Source organism: Chanodichthys erythropterus, chromosome 6 (assembly GCF_024489055.1).
Source record: "Chanodichthys erythropterus isolate Z2021 chromosome 6, ASM2448905v1, whole genome shotgun sequence".
Taxonomy (NCBI): Eukaryota; Metazoa; Chordata; class Actinopteri; order Cypriniformes; family Xenocyprididae; genus Chanodichthys; species Chanodichthys erythropterus.
This window is the reverse complement of record NC_090226.1, coordinates 28,629,573-28,642,594: the sequence shown is the minus strand read 5'-3', so window position 1 is coordinate 28,642,594 and position 13,022 is coordinate 28,629,573. Positions and strand designations below refer to the sequence as shown.

The 13,022-nt window shown below is 38.1% G+C and overlaps 1 long non-coding RNA gene across 3 annotated transcripts; it reads right to left on the bottom strand.

Moving 5' to 3' along the window:
- Positions 1-3,886: 3,886 nt before the first annotated feature.
- LOC137021717 (uncharacterized) lies at positions 3,887-12,785 on the bottom strand. 3 transcript variants are annotated; one of them, XR_010895351.1, is made up of 3 exons: positions 8,101-12,785; positions 5,152-7,557; positions 3,887-4,000 (listed from the first exon to the last, which is right to left on the bottom strand). It is a non-coding gene; the product is annotated as an uncharacterized lncRNA (long non-coding RNA). The 3 variants fall into 3 exon arrangements; XR_010895349.1 differs by having other exon boundaries at positions 5,152-8,225; positions 8,317-12,785; XR_010895350.1 differs by having other exon boundaries at positions 5,152-8,225; positions 12,270-12,785.
- Positions 12,786-13,022: the final 237 nt, after the last annotated feature.

Sequence of the window (13,022 nt, the reverse complement as noted above, 5' to 3'; positions counted from 1 at the left end):
TCATACATTTTTTGCTAAATCGTATGCATTTTACGAGTTGACAAATTCGTATGAATTCATACGAATGACCTAACCCCAAACCCCGCCCCTAAACCTAACCGTCACTGGGGTTTAGAGAAATCGTACAAATTCGCATGAGTGAGGTCGTATGAATTTATACGAAATAGCCACCTCGTAGAATAAGTACGAAATGGTCGTGAGATAAGTAAGTATACTAAGTAAGAACCTGTTATTACCCAACACTTGTACATGTACAAAGTAATTACCATGTACGTACCATTGGAAAGTACAGCAGTGTTTCTTATTAGTTTCCATGTACATACATGTCAGGTAAGTACCTTGTGTTACCACTCTTTACCTGTATGTACAACATAATTACTACATATGTACCAGGAAAGTACACATACTGTAAAATAAAGTGCTAACACCTTTTCTTATAGCAGCTGCAATAATTAAACTTATCATTTTAATGGCGGATTGTATGGTATGACAAATTAACATTAGAGATTAGACTGTACAGAAATTGAAATCTACAGGTAAAGCTAATACACACTAAATACTTGTAGTTACGCAATGCTGATGTTGTTAACATTAAGAATTTGAGAACAAAGTATAGCAATAATAATAATTTGCACGGTTTGATGTGATATGAGCTAAGCTATTGTTAGATTTAATCACTGCTTTTTTCTCAGTTGGTCAGAATGTGGCAGGTTTAGATGACATTGAACTGAAAATTCTTATTTTGGTCATATTTCCAAGACTACAATCTGTGATTCTGAAGTACCTGTATAGTATCCACACCTGACAACCACATATTCTCCTAAAAACATTAGTTTCATCCGCGCTGAGGAGCCGTGCCAATGCACAACCCACATAAAGATGATAATTCCGCAAATAACTGCAATTGCAGGTTTCAAACAGAGATGGCAACAAAGACGCAAAACTTAAAGACTGCAGCTTTAATTAAATCATAATCATAAAGAATCACAATTATAAATCAAAACAATCGAGAACAAATATTAACAGCCCTATAAATTTATGCAAATTAACAATGCATCGATTAACAAAAGAAATGCAGATACAGTACAGTCTTCAGTAGGAAAGACTACTTGCACTATCAGCACAGTGCAACATCGAATGATTTAATTACAGTCACTGTGAAAGGGGCTTTAGCAAACACTACAAACCCTTAGTTATTGCATTTGAGAGCTCTTTCCTGTAAATTACATCAGCATACATGTGATGAACAGATCAGCAAGCCCACCATGAGGTTATAAAGTTCAAACATCTGGAGAGAAACATGCATGTCAGGTGCTTTGTTTTCATGAGCTCATCTTGACTCAGCATCACATGACAGCAGCTTCTACCAGCTCCTCAGAACTCTGATGTCACACTGTTTTTGCTTTGTCTTAAGCGCCTTTGTGTTTAGTGCTGGAAAGCCCCTCCATTTGGGCTGATTTGTAATCTTTTCACAAAGTGCTGCACAACAAATGACCATACATGGAAAACAATGATGAAGCGTAATAGCAGCAGTCCAATGAAGCGGACAATGAAATCACTTCAATGGTCTATACACACATGCACACCCTCACTCTTTGACTCGGTTGGCTCATGCCACCAACTTTTCCAGCATTGAGATCAGCAACACAAAATGTAGTCTGACCTCATGGAGGAAAAAGAGGGAATTGATGCTCTTGCGAGCATGTACACACACACATACACACACAGACCTCAGATCTCTGCTCCCTCTCTCTTTCCCGGAAGAACAGGCTCTGTGTTATTGGAAATGGAGAGAGCAAAGGAAAAGCAGGAAAGGGAGGGGTAAAAACAGATCAGGAGTTCCTTTTAAATCATGTGATTGGTGAGTCAGTGCATGAGCTCAGTGTAACACAAGATCCCCTGTGATTGGTGGACAGTGATGTGCTGATCCGATCTGCATAAGGGAGGACAGGGATGGAGTGAGCCTATAGGAATTATAAATAACTGCAGAAATGTACTGGGGAAAAAGTGCAGGGTTTCTTTATGCCATTTTATGGGAAGAAAATATGAGTGCATCTTTTATAATAGTAAATATCTGTATAAATGTACAGGCTAAAATGGGCAATGAGTGATGGAGCGATTTAAAAAAAAAAGATTTGGTCCCACTTTATATTAAGTGGCTTTAACTACTATGTACTTACATCAAAAAATAAGTACAATGTACTAATTGGGTTCATATTGAATTGCAAAACACTTTTACTGCTATTGAGGTGGGATACGGGTAAGGTTAGGGAAAGCTTTGGTGGTATGGGTAGGTGTAGGGGTAAGGTGTAAGGGTTGGGTCAACAGTGTAATTATAAATGTAATTACAGAAATTAATTACAGATGTAATTACATTTAGGTGTTTTTAAAATATAAGTACAATGTCAAAATATGTATGTACACAATAAGTGGATTGTATCAAATGATTAATTTAAATGCAAGTACATAGTAGTTAAGGCCACTTAATATAAAGTGGGACCAAAGATTTTTATATTTTCTGGTGTTTCTCTGTGAAAAATTCACTGCCACTGCCAAAATTCACTGATTATCAAGGTGTTTCTATATGGTTGCTAGGGGTTCCTGGGTGGTTTCTAGGGTATTTCTAGGTGGTTGCTAGGTTGTGAATGTTTTTATTTTTAGTGTTTGTGAACAAATTTTTTTTATTTATTTTTTTTCAAAACAAAAACAGGTTTTATTTGACATAAAATCCCTTAGCAAACCAAATCGCTCCAGGGGCCTCATTTTTAAAACCTGTATACGCATATTTGTACTTACAGTGTACTTACACTAAAATCCACGTCTTTGACATAGTGCCGCCACATCAGGGTCTGAGCAGACATACGCACTTTTCCTTCTGGCAGAGAGTCGGAGTTCTGCAGGTGTTTGGAAATCTTAGCAATTCATGCCGCTCGCCATTCTCAAATTAAGGATTTGGACGTTGACTGATGCTATTTTATATGTTAATGAAAAATCAAATGTAGGATGGTTTCTATGGAACATTTTATAAATGATGCCCCTGGTCACCATAAAATAATAAATTCAGTCTTGAAAAATACTGAGAAAGTTGGCGGAATAAAAGGAATGCACTGCAAATTTCAAACTTTTGCTTCAAAAGTTTCAGAACACATATTCCCTACCACCACAACACAATTATTTTGCACAAAATCACGTACAAGGGACTTTGGGACAAAAAGGTACAACCTTAGCTATTCCTCAGCGATTACAATAAGCTCGTTTTCTCTGACCAGTTTGATAATGTCATTACTGCAAGCTCTGCAACATGTCATTACCACCACATTTTTGGACATGGTAGTAATGACAATATGCAATAGAAATTGTGAGTTTTACATAAAGAGTAGGAGAATTCATTCTTTGTATCAAACTTAAAAGTTTGTACTTAAAAATGCTAATAGTTGCATGTGTTTTGCATGTTTACGATCAGCGTTGGCATTTTGAGACAGGAATTTGATTCCCAGTTTCTTCTTGACATCAATGCTGGGCTCTGTGCACGTCATGTTCATTGCAATGTTTACACAACAGACCCTCTGCACGTTACCTCTTCAACAGACGTCACAAATAAAACACAAACATAGCCAGCGGCCTGCGCAAGCACTCTACAGTGGGAGAAGAGTTGAAAACAAAGGTGGTACAGCACCATCATTAATATTCCATCTCACTTAAACAGTGATAGTGAGGTCACTGTATAACAGCTCTCTGAAGTGCTGTGTCATTAGAGGCACAGCCTGGATGATATTTCATCTGTGTACAACTACAGCAACTCTCCTTCAAAATAAACAATAGGGATTCAGCTGGATGCACATGGCAAACTCTTAGTTTGTGAAGTTCCAACCAAAGGAAATACTAAAAAGGGTTTGGCACTTTTATTTTAAGGTGTGATGCCCATGAGAGTGCAGTCATCGGAAATTAAGTCATCATGGTGATGGGGGCTGAAGGTCAGACTTGAGGGAACATCTATGTCCTGAAACAGATGCATCATTTGATGAAATAAAACAGATTCCCATTCCCATTTTAAGTAAATAAGCATTCTGTTTTTTCTCAAGACTTTAAAGGTGATCACACACAGGGCAACTTTTTGAGCAACGTTGCTTGGGCACTTTCCTATTGAGAATGAGCAACAGATTTCTATCTGGATACTTTAGATTAGTCGTTGGTAATTTTTTGAGATCCTCCAATCAGAATGCTAGCAGCCGATCACGTGACTGGCTTGGAGATTTCAGAAAAAATTCAAACAAAATGGTGGCCTCTCAGTGGCACTGGAGCGAAGAAAAGGAGCGTGAACTTATATTTTTTTTAACAGATAAGGATAAACTTTATTTAACGCTGGTAAGTTGTCATGTGTCAACCCAAAACAGGGAATTTACCTCATTTAATGCTTAAAATACCAACAGGTGTCCAATTTAATGTGTGTAGGCTGTAATTTAGCCATCGAATGCTATAAATACTGTAGGGCTGTAGGGTGTATGGCACAGAAAAGTATCTTTTGACGCAGGTTCGAATCCGCTTTTTGCCAAAATTGCTCGTCTCCCTTTTCCTATAACAAATCAGACCGGAAAGGCATTTATATTGAATAAAAACAAAGAAAATATTTGGAAAGCTAAAACTAAGTGCCAAACAAGTGTTTATAATAAAATATTTACTGGGTTGGCAATAGATTTGTTCATCTCTGATTGGTTGCTGCCAACTGTCCGTTGCCCTAATTAGTTGCCATGTGTCTCACCAGGTTGCCCGTAGACAGCAACATTGCCCAGCAACATTTCTCAAAAAGTTGCCCCATGTATCATCACCTAAAGAGTCAACTAAGAACATTGCTGCCACATCAAAGCTGTCCAAGAAATGAAAGCAGATATTTCTGCCTGAAATCAAACTGTGTTGTGCTGCAAGGCTCCTGTGGAGATTATTAGTAACTGGAAAGCAGCATTGAATGTTTTGAGGAGATTTAGCTACATTTCTAGAAAGGGTGGGTTAAGCCAGGACACACACATTCAGGTGGACAGAGCCACTACATAAACTCTCAGGGCAAACTAGGTTACAGTTAAAAGAATGCCAGTCTTCGTCAGGTTAACTCAAAGTGTTAGCAGGGGGGCTGAAATAAAATGCACTTTGACTTACACACAAACCTCTGGAGCCGTTTTTGGGTCACACTATGACCTAAGGTAGGTTCATCTGCATCCTAAAACAACCCTGAGCATCTTCCTGTAGACGAAACATAAGCTGAAGAGCAGGAATCGGGCTTAGGTGACAATGAAGCTAGTCCAAGCTGTCAGATAAGAGCAGTAGGTTACTCATTCAGGATGGGTTTATCACATAAAAACTTTCAAATCGCAAAGATCCTCAGAAGCTAACCGCTCACTAACCATTTTCCCTTTGCCATTAGCCTAATTTACATAAGGATTTGAAAATGAAGGGGATTGGTGCACACAAATGTGTTTGTCAGCAGGGGGAAGTTAAATGCCCAATATATCAACTCCCTGCTGAGTTAACGGCCCTACCGAGTCTTCACAGCCTCAGGGAACAATGAATCATTTGGAATTTTCTTGTTGACTCTTAGTAGGCAGGCTCTCATGGCCTTAGCAGTAAGGTGGAAGATTAGCAGAGAATCCACATCCCAACAAATATGTTCTGGCCCAAGGTATTTTGATGCCTCTTAATCTTTTTCTTTTCCTCAGTAAACTCCAAGCCACATTTTGCGAAAAATACAGGAAGTGTTTGTGAGAAATGTCAGAGGCCATTACAATGCATCAAGTGAGATCTGACACCTTCTACTGCTGAAGTATCCAACCCTACTACTGTACCATCCTGCAGAGTTTAGCTCCAACCTTAGTCAAAGACACCTTATCAAGCTGTTCAGGATTACTTGAAAATAACAGTCAGGTATGTTGAAGAAGGCTTAGAAATGAACTCTGCAGCAAGGTAGCCCCCTAGGAGCATTTTGTTATTGAGGTGTTTTTAATTTGCTTGGCCCAACTAAAGTCCAAAAGGTGGTGCACAGATCTTATTTAAGGACAGTCATATCAGGCCTGTGCTTGTTTCCCTACAACACTCTCTCACAGCTTGAGTCATGTGACCTCTTGTATAATTTCAGCTCTCACGGTCTTCACACAGAGTGGCTGACAGCAGCCTCATGCACCAACAGACCCAGGAAAGACCCTAAAAAAACCCTGAGCATGTATATTTGTGTTTGGCTCTGGGCTTTAGATTTAATTCAGTGTTCTCCCACAGACTGCGGCAGATGTTTTTGCTTCAGCAGTGTTTTCTGAGGGGCACAAAGTGGGTGAGGAGTGTGAGCTGAAGATTTCCCACCACCTGCAAATGCAACATAACCTTACTCAAAACAGGAAACACAGATGAAAGAGAATGATTCAGAGAAAAAGCAGCTTGGACAGCACCGACCTTAAACCAGAAATGCGTTTTTTGCGTTTTTTTCTTTTCTTTTCTCTTTTTGTCTATTTTGGACAGAGCGTAGATCTTTGGTTCCTCAAAGGGAAACTTCCACAAACAGGTAAACTTGCTGTTGATATTAAAAGAGCAATAATATGTAGTGCCTTTTCTCACTGATGGGGCTTCATCCTTTTTATAAGTGATACTTACCTTGAACCACGTACCTTAGACAATGTGTTCAATTCAAGTTTGAAACATCTCTAATGAATAAATAGTTTTTCTTGCTAAGACAAACATCATTTTTACTATTTGAACAATGTTTTATGACTAATTATTCAACTTCCTTGTTTATGCTTGAGTTTGTCGAGGAAAGATGTATTATTATTTTTGTAAGGTGTATTCGCAATTACCATTGCTCTGCAAAATTTCAATAGAAATCTGTGCAACCAGGCATTTTGATTAAGGGTGAAAAAGGTGATTGGGTTTAAGACGGTCACATGAATTTGCCACATTGACCAACAAAAACCTGTTTGACTTGAAAGTGTCCTCTGTCTTAACAGTGCTTTGTGCATCGTTATTGACTGCGACAACACTTTTACCACTTATCCTACTATAAACCCCCCATAGACTTGACATTGAAGCCATGTAAAGGGATCAGAATATCTCAGAGACTTAAGGGGCTATTATTTGACTTAGATCAGTAGCTCAACAACCACAACACCCTAGCAGTGTGGTTGCAACTTTTGCACTGGTAAGCACCACTCACGTTTTCCATAAACAACATTCCATGAAAGACTTAATCCACACAACTGGGAAATTTACAGAAACTCTCCACGTGAATTGTAGATTGTGGCATTTGTGTGCTGGAAAGAGATCCAAATTCCAAGCATATTAGAGCATTACTATCCATTATAACTAATGTCAATAGTTTTGTTTAAAGTGTAAGGTCACAGAACAGGCCTGCTCAGTTAAACAGACATGGCACTTTTTTTGTCTGTTACAAAAGGAATGAGATTCATTCTTTTTCTTCTCAATCACCCACACGCACAAGTCCCCAGATCTTCATTGTAAGACTGGTGTTCAGGAACAGGAACCAGTTCCTCAGGGACTGCAGCAGGAGAAACGGGTCAAGCAGGCCTGGCAGAGAAAGAAAACAGCTCAGGTTCATGAAGAACTCTTGCCTGCAGGCAGAAACTACATGTTCCCGCCTATAAAGAGAATGCTGGGATTCATGGAAAAGCTTTGTTCCCAATGAAGAAAAAAAAGAAAAAACTTACTGTGTGAAAATGTACTTCCACAAAAGTGTGAGAACAGAGGCTGGAAGAACATGCTGGTACATGCAATTCCCAGCATGATTTTTAACAGACTGAGATATCATGATGTGTTATGCAGCATTCACCAAATATGTGGATGAATTCAAGTAAAAACATAGATTTGGATATAAAGATGCTGTTGTAAATGTTTGCTCTGCCAACAATGTCAAAGAAAACATACACTGTAGTCAAATTTTTATAAATTAAGTAATAATTTAATATAGAGAGATGCATCGGTGCGTTTTAAAAACTGGCCTACATTAATTTACAATACTAAGATTGTACAAAATTCCCCTATGTGCACTTCTAAATTACAAAAGATTCTCTATGCAAATCCCAATCCTACATTTTTATGCAAATACTTAACCTTTGGAATACACTTTGTTGACTTCTTGAGGAAGAGCATTTTCCCTTGAGCAGGGAATTTGCATATGCACTTCATGTGCAGCACTACAAAGACGCCCAAACACTCTCTGTCCTTTGAAAAATGCTCTGGAAAGGAAAGCAAATTCAGTGTTAGTGTTTTTAGTTAAATCACATTATGACTGTTCTAGGCAAATCTTCACAAAGCATCAAAACTGACCTCAGTTCTGGTGCATGAGGACATCTAATCCTTTAAACTGGCTCATGCAGACAGATCTACCGTACAGCAGTTATCTGAGCTGCACTCTGGGAACACATTGAGTCTGTAATATTGGAAAGTGTTGACCCGGGCAAAGTGCCCAGGGTTCCTGGCAGACTCCAGATTCTCAGCACAGGTGGAATGGGACCTCTAAGCACAAGCACCACAGTGCTTCGACCACCACATGAAAAACCTTGCAGATCTTCATAGCATTTTACAATTTGCATCTACAATTTTATTCAATGCTATGCCTTTGATGATGTTGTACTCAGGGTACTTAGTTTATCTGCATGGGATCAGTCTCTCTTGTTTTGATTCTCATGAAGGCACGGATGATATAACATGAGCTGTTGGGTAATCGCTGGCTGCATTTTGATTTTGGTCAGTAAATGGGGTAGAAGATGACACTGTTTGAACTTTGAATATTGTGTTAGACTGCTTGACCTGTGAACTGCAGCACCAGGGGTAACACGGTAGCTTCACACTAGAGTTCAATGCACTGTTGATGTTACGGTAAAGGGCCTTAATCCATGCACATGCTCTTTTCTACATCTCCGAGGTTGCAGGCTGCAACTGTAAGTCAGTGAGGAATCCAGAGTTAACAGACCAAAACAACCTCATTCAGCAGTGATACCTCTTCCTCTTGTATCTCATTTTCATATTCGTCCAGGCAATCCCTGGTATCTCATTTGAATAAGAAAGCAAACATTAGCTATGCAAATAAGATTTCTGAAATTTGTGCATGTGTGTTTGCATGCATGTGGGCTTTCAAAGGTCTCTCATACGGGAAACGCGAGAGAGACCCTAGGCCCACTCAGTAAGTGGGCGATGTTGATGGGCAGTGTAGGTGAAGAGTGTTTACAAGCAAGTTACACACAAAAACAGAAATGGAGCTCTGTAAGATGACTAAGACGTGGCAGTCCAGAGTCCCTCTGATAGTCACAACCATACATATACATTTGTGGTTTTCTAGAACAACTCTCACCCCAAGGAGAAAGCTGCTGGAAAACACCAGAGACAGATTACAGAAATCAGATTATCAACAAATCTATATTACATTAATTACTAACTTCATTTTCTCTTATTTGCTCATTTCTACTGAAGGTAATTACATGTGTGACTACTGTAACACTACTGAAAATTGACAAAGATATTACTCAACAGGCAAATTAGCATTGCATTTTCATTGCTAAGCATTTTTAGACCCCTAGGTACTTTTTATTATTTCTCACAACTCGGTCACACTTTATATAGGCGTCCTTGTATGTACTACACTAAACTATGTACTTACATCAAAAAATAAGTACTTATTGTGTTCATATTGTACACTTGTGCTTCTATTGATGTAGGATACGAGTAAGGTTAGGGACAGGTGTAAGGGGAGGAAAAATAGTGTAATTATTGATGTAATTACAGAAATTAATTACAGTTCTAATAGTTGTAATTACATTTTTTTATACTTAAAATATACGTACAATGTAAAACATTTACACAATAAGTGCATTGTATCAAATGAATAACTTAAATGTTAGTACATAGTTAAAGACACCTAATATAAAGCTTTACTCCATATGCAACTATTATTTTACAATATTACTGACATCTATAAATATAATTATTATTTATGAAGTAAATATCTGCTCTTAATTAACATATATTATTTTATAATTCAACTGATAATTATGTTACAAATGTAACTGGAGTGAAAAATTAATCATATGGTGGATTATTACAACTGAAAAATATACTTCCATAAATGATACACTGAATTTTTCACTGCCAGATCAATGCATGCAAAGCATCAATGCATTTTAACACCCCTTTATTTAATTTGCATTACTCAGAGAATAAAGTTTCCCCATGTGCAACAAGATTCTCTATGCAAATAAAGGAAATACTAATACTAATCCTTTGGGATGAACTTTAGTTACTTTTGGTGTGAACTTCCCCTTCATACTGCAGTATATTATTCAATATGCAAGACATTTTTTTGCTTTGTTTTGTATTACAGCACATAAAAGTTCAATATTTGCATTCTCATAGTAATAGTACTTTTCAAAATGTTAAGTAATATGCAAGAGCAGGACGGCCTGTACAAAAGAACAAGCAGTTGCTTGTAGAGGCAGTACATAAAGAGGACAGCTGAACTCTCAGAGAACAAAACAGTGCAGATAGGAGATGGGTGGGGGCGAGAAAGAAAGAGCTGCATAATTTCAGCAGTGACGCAGCATTCATGCTACTCTCAACAGTGACCATATTAGGGCATGGGTGGGGCTTCAGCAGACACCAGGAAGTAGGGGGTCCTCTAGTGGAAATACCACATGACTTCCAGTAGAATCTCGAAATATCTCTCTTCTACTCCCCCCCTCCCTTTTGCTGTTTTTCTCTCTCTGACAAAATGCACTCTCTTCTGTGTCATTAGGACACTTATTGATCAGTACAAATGTGAAGCAAGCAAGAGTAACATGAGGTACTCTTCCAATCTCTATACTAACAAATGCTGTAATCCAATTACTGGCATTTACAGCAAAAACATTGTGTAAGCAAGTGCAATCACACACAGGTTCAAAATACACTTACTGGTAAATGAGAATGATGCAGAAAAAATGGAAAAAACAGCTGCTCCTGAGGTTAAACTTATAGTGTAAAGCTGTTAATATCTTCTTAAACAGGTCTGTTTGAAGATCACTGTGGTTATTAAACAGCATTAAGGAAGGGTCAGCCACAGCTCGCCAAATTCACTATTATTGCAGTATTGTGGTAATATGTAAAATTTTGTCTTTAAAAATGTATGCAGTCTGTCAACAAAAACTATAATTAAAACCACCTTAAAAGTAGAGGAATCATTTTAAAATTGTAATTTAGTGCCATATTCAGGCACTGCAATATTGAAAGTGAGTTGCACGTTTTTAACTGAATGCATACAAACATATATATTCAAAATAGTTCTGGCACAAAATTAACACACACCGTGAATTTGGGTAACCTGTAATGATTAAACCCAAACCATACACTGTAAAAAAAATAAAAACGGAAAATGTCCTGGTAATTTTCTGCCAGGACTTTATCCGGAATTTTACAGAATTTTCCATTAATCATTAAAACACAGCCTAATGCAAACCTTAATTCAAAATACAGATAAATCACCTGTAAAATACATATACGGAAAATTCCTTCATATTACAGTATATTGTGCCTTATTTTTACTGACTTTTTTTTTACTCTTCACAAATGCTTGTAGCTTCAAGTTCAATTCCGTGCATTGTTTCATTATGAAATTATTTTCACTGTTTCATTATGAAATGTTTTAGACCATTTTAACCGGGGAAGGAACCTCAGTGAAATACTTCTGTGCACCAGTAAAATATTACTGATAAATAATTTTCTGTCAATTGAGACTATAGTATACTGTGAAACATTTTCCCTGATAATACTTAATCAATTTGTTTTCTATCAGTCACTTCAGTCACACACACACCTACACAGCTTCATACTAAAGTCATTCATATATTAGAAAACAGTAGTGACAATTTTTTGAAGGAGGTGTGTTCCTCAATAGGATGACAGGGTTGAAATGCCTCTGTTTGGAACGCAATTTAATGTGCACACGTACACTTTATATTTTTGGTGTTGTAGTAAGAGTATTAGCATTAAGTTTGAACAGAATCTTGCTTAGCATGTTAGAATCAACCTGTTTAACGCAAGCTACCTGAATGCTGTTTTAATGGCACAGACCATAATGACTAACTGATAGCATCACTCTTAAGTGATGTCCAGTGTCTTCAGACACTGTCACCATGTCAGGTTAGCTATGTCAGAACAGCAAAACCGTAAACATAAAGATCTTTTAAACCACATCTAGTTCCCTCGCACCCACAACAGAGACATACACAAACCTCTGGAACTCCGTTTACCTCAAACAAATACCAATCCAGAGGTCAGAATAGCGCGACAGGGCGGGATTCACCCACTCTCAGCGTCATGGTAACCGCTCGAGAACGTTCCGCTACAGAGCGCGCTCTCTACTTGCTTTTTCGCGGTCTCAGTTTCCCGCCCACTCACGAGGCAATCCCCCTCAGCAATGATCAAACGTCACTGTCACAGCTACTCCCACACTTCAACTCAACTCGACGCAGCGAGATTCTCCGCTACGCACACAGTGGGCTGAACAGTGAACTTGACACCCAGACACACTGCTCACCTCAATCTTTACGACAATGATAATACCTGACCATAGCTGCGTCCGATTCATAGGGTCCTTACGCAATATTCACTGTGTTGGTTTGAAACTATGCAAACACACAGAATTCCCATAGAATTACATTAGAAAATATTTTTTGTCAGATAATAGGTGAATTACAACAATTGTATTGTAAGTTTTTTTTAACCGTTTTTATTCCATAAAAGAGATAATTTAACCTAAATCTGTAGCTGCGCATTAACATACTGGGTGTGTCTCAATCAGCTCCCCAGTTCAGTAGTCAGGGCATATTGATCAGGGAGTCTGCCATTTTAAAGGTTTAGTTCACCCAAAAATGAAAATTATGTAATTTATTACTCACCCTCATGCCGTTCCAGACCCGTAAGACCTTCGGAACATAACATTTCCTCTCTCAAGATCCATAAATGTACTAAAAACATATTTAAATCAGTTCATGTCAGTACAG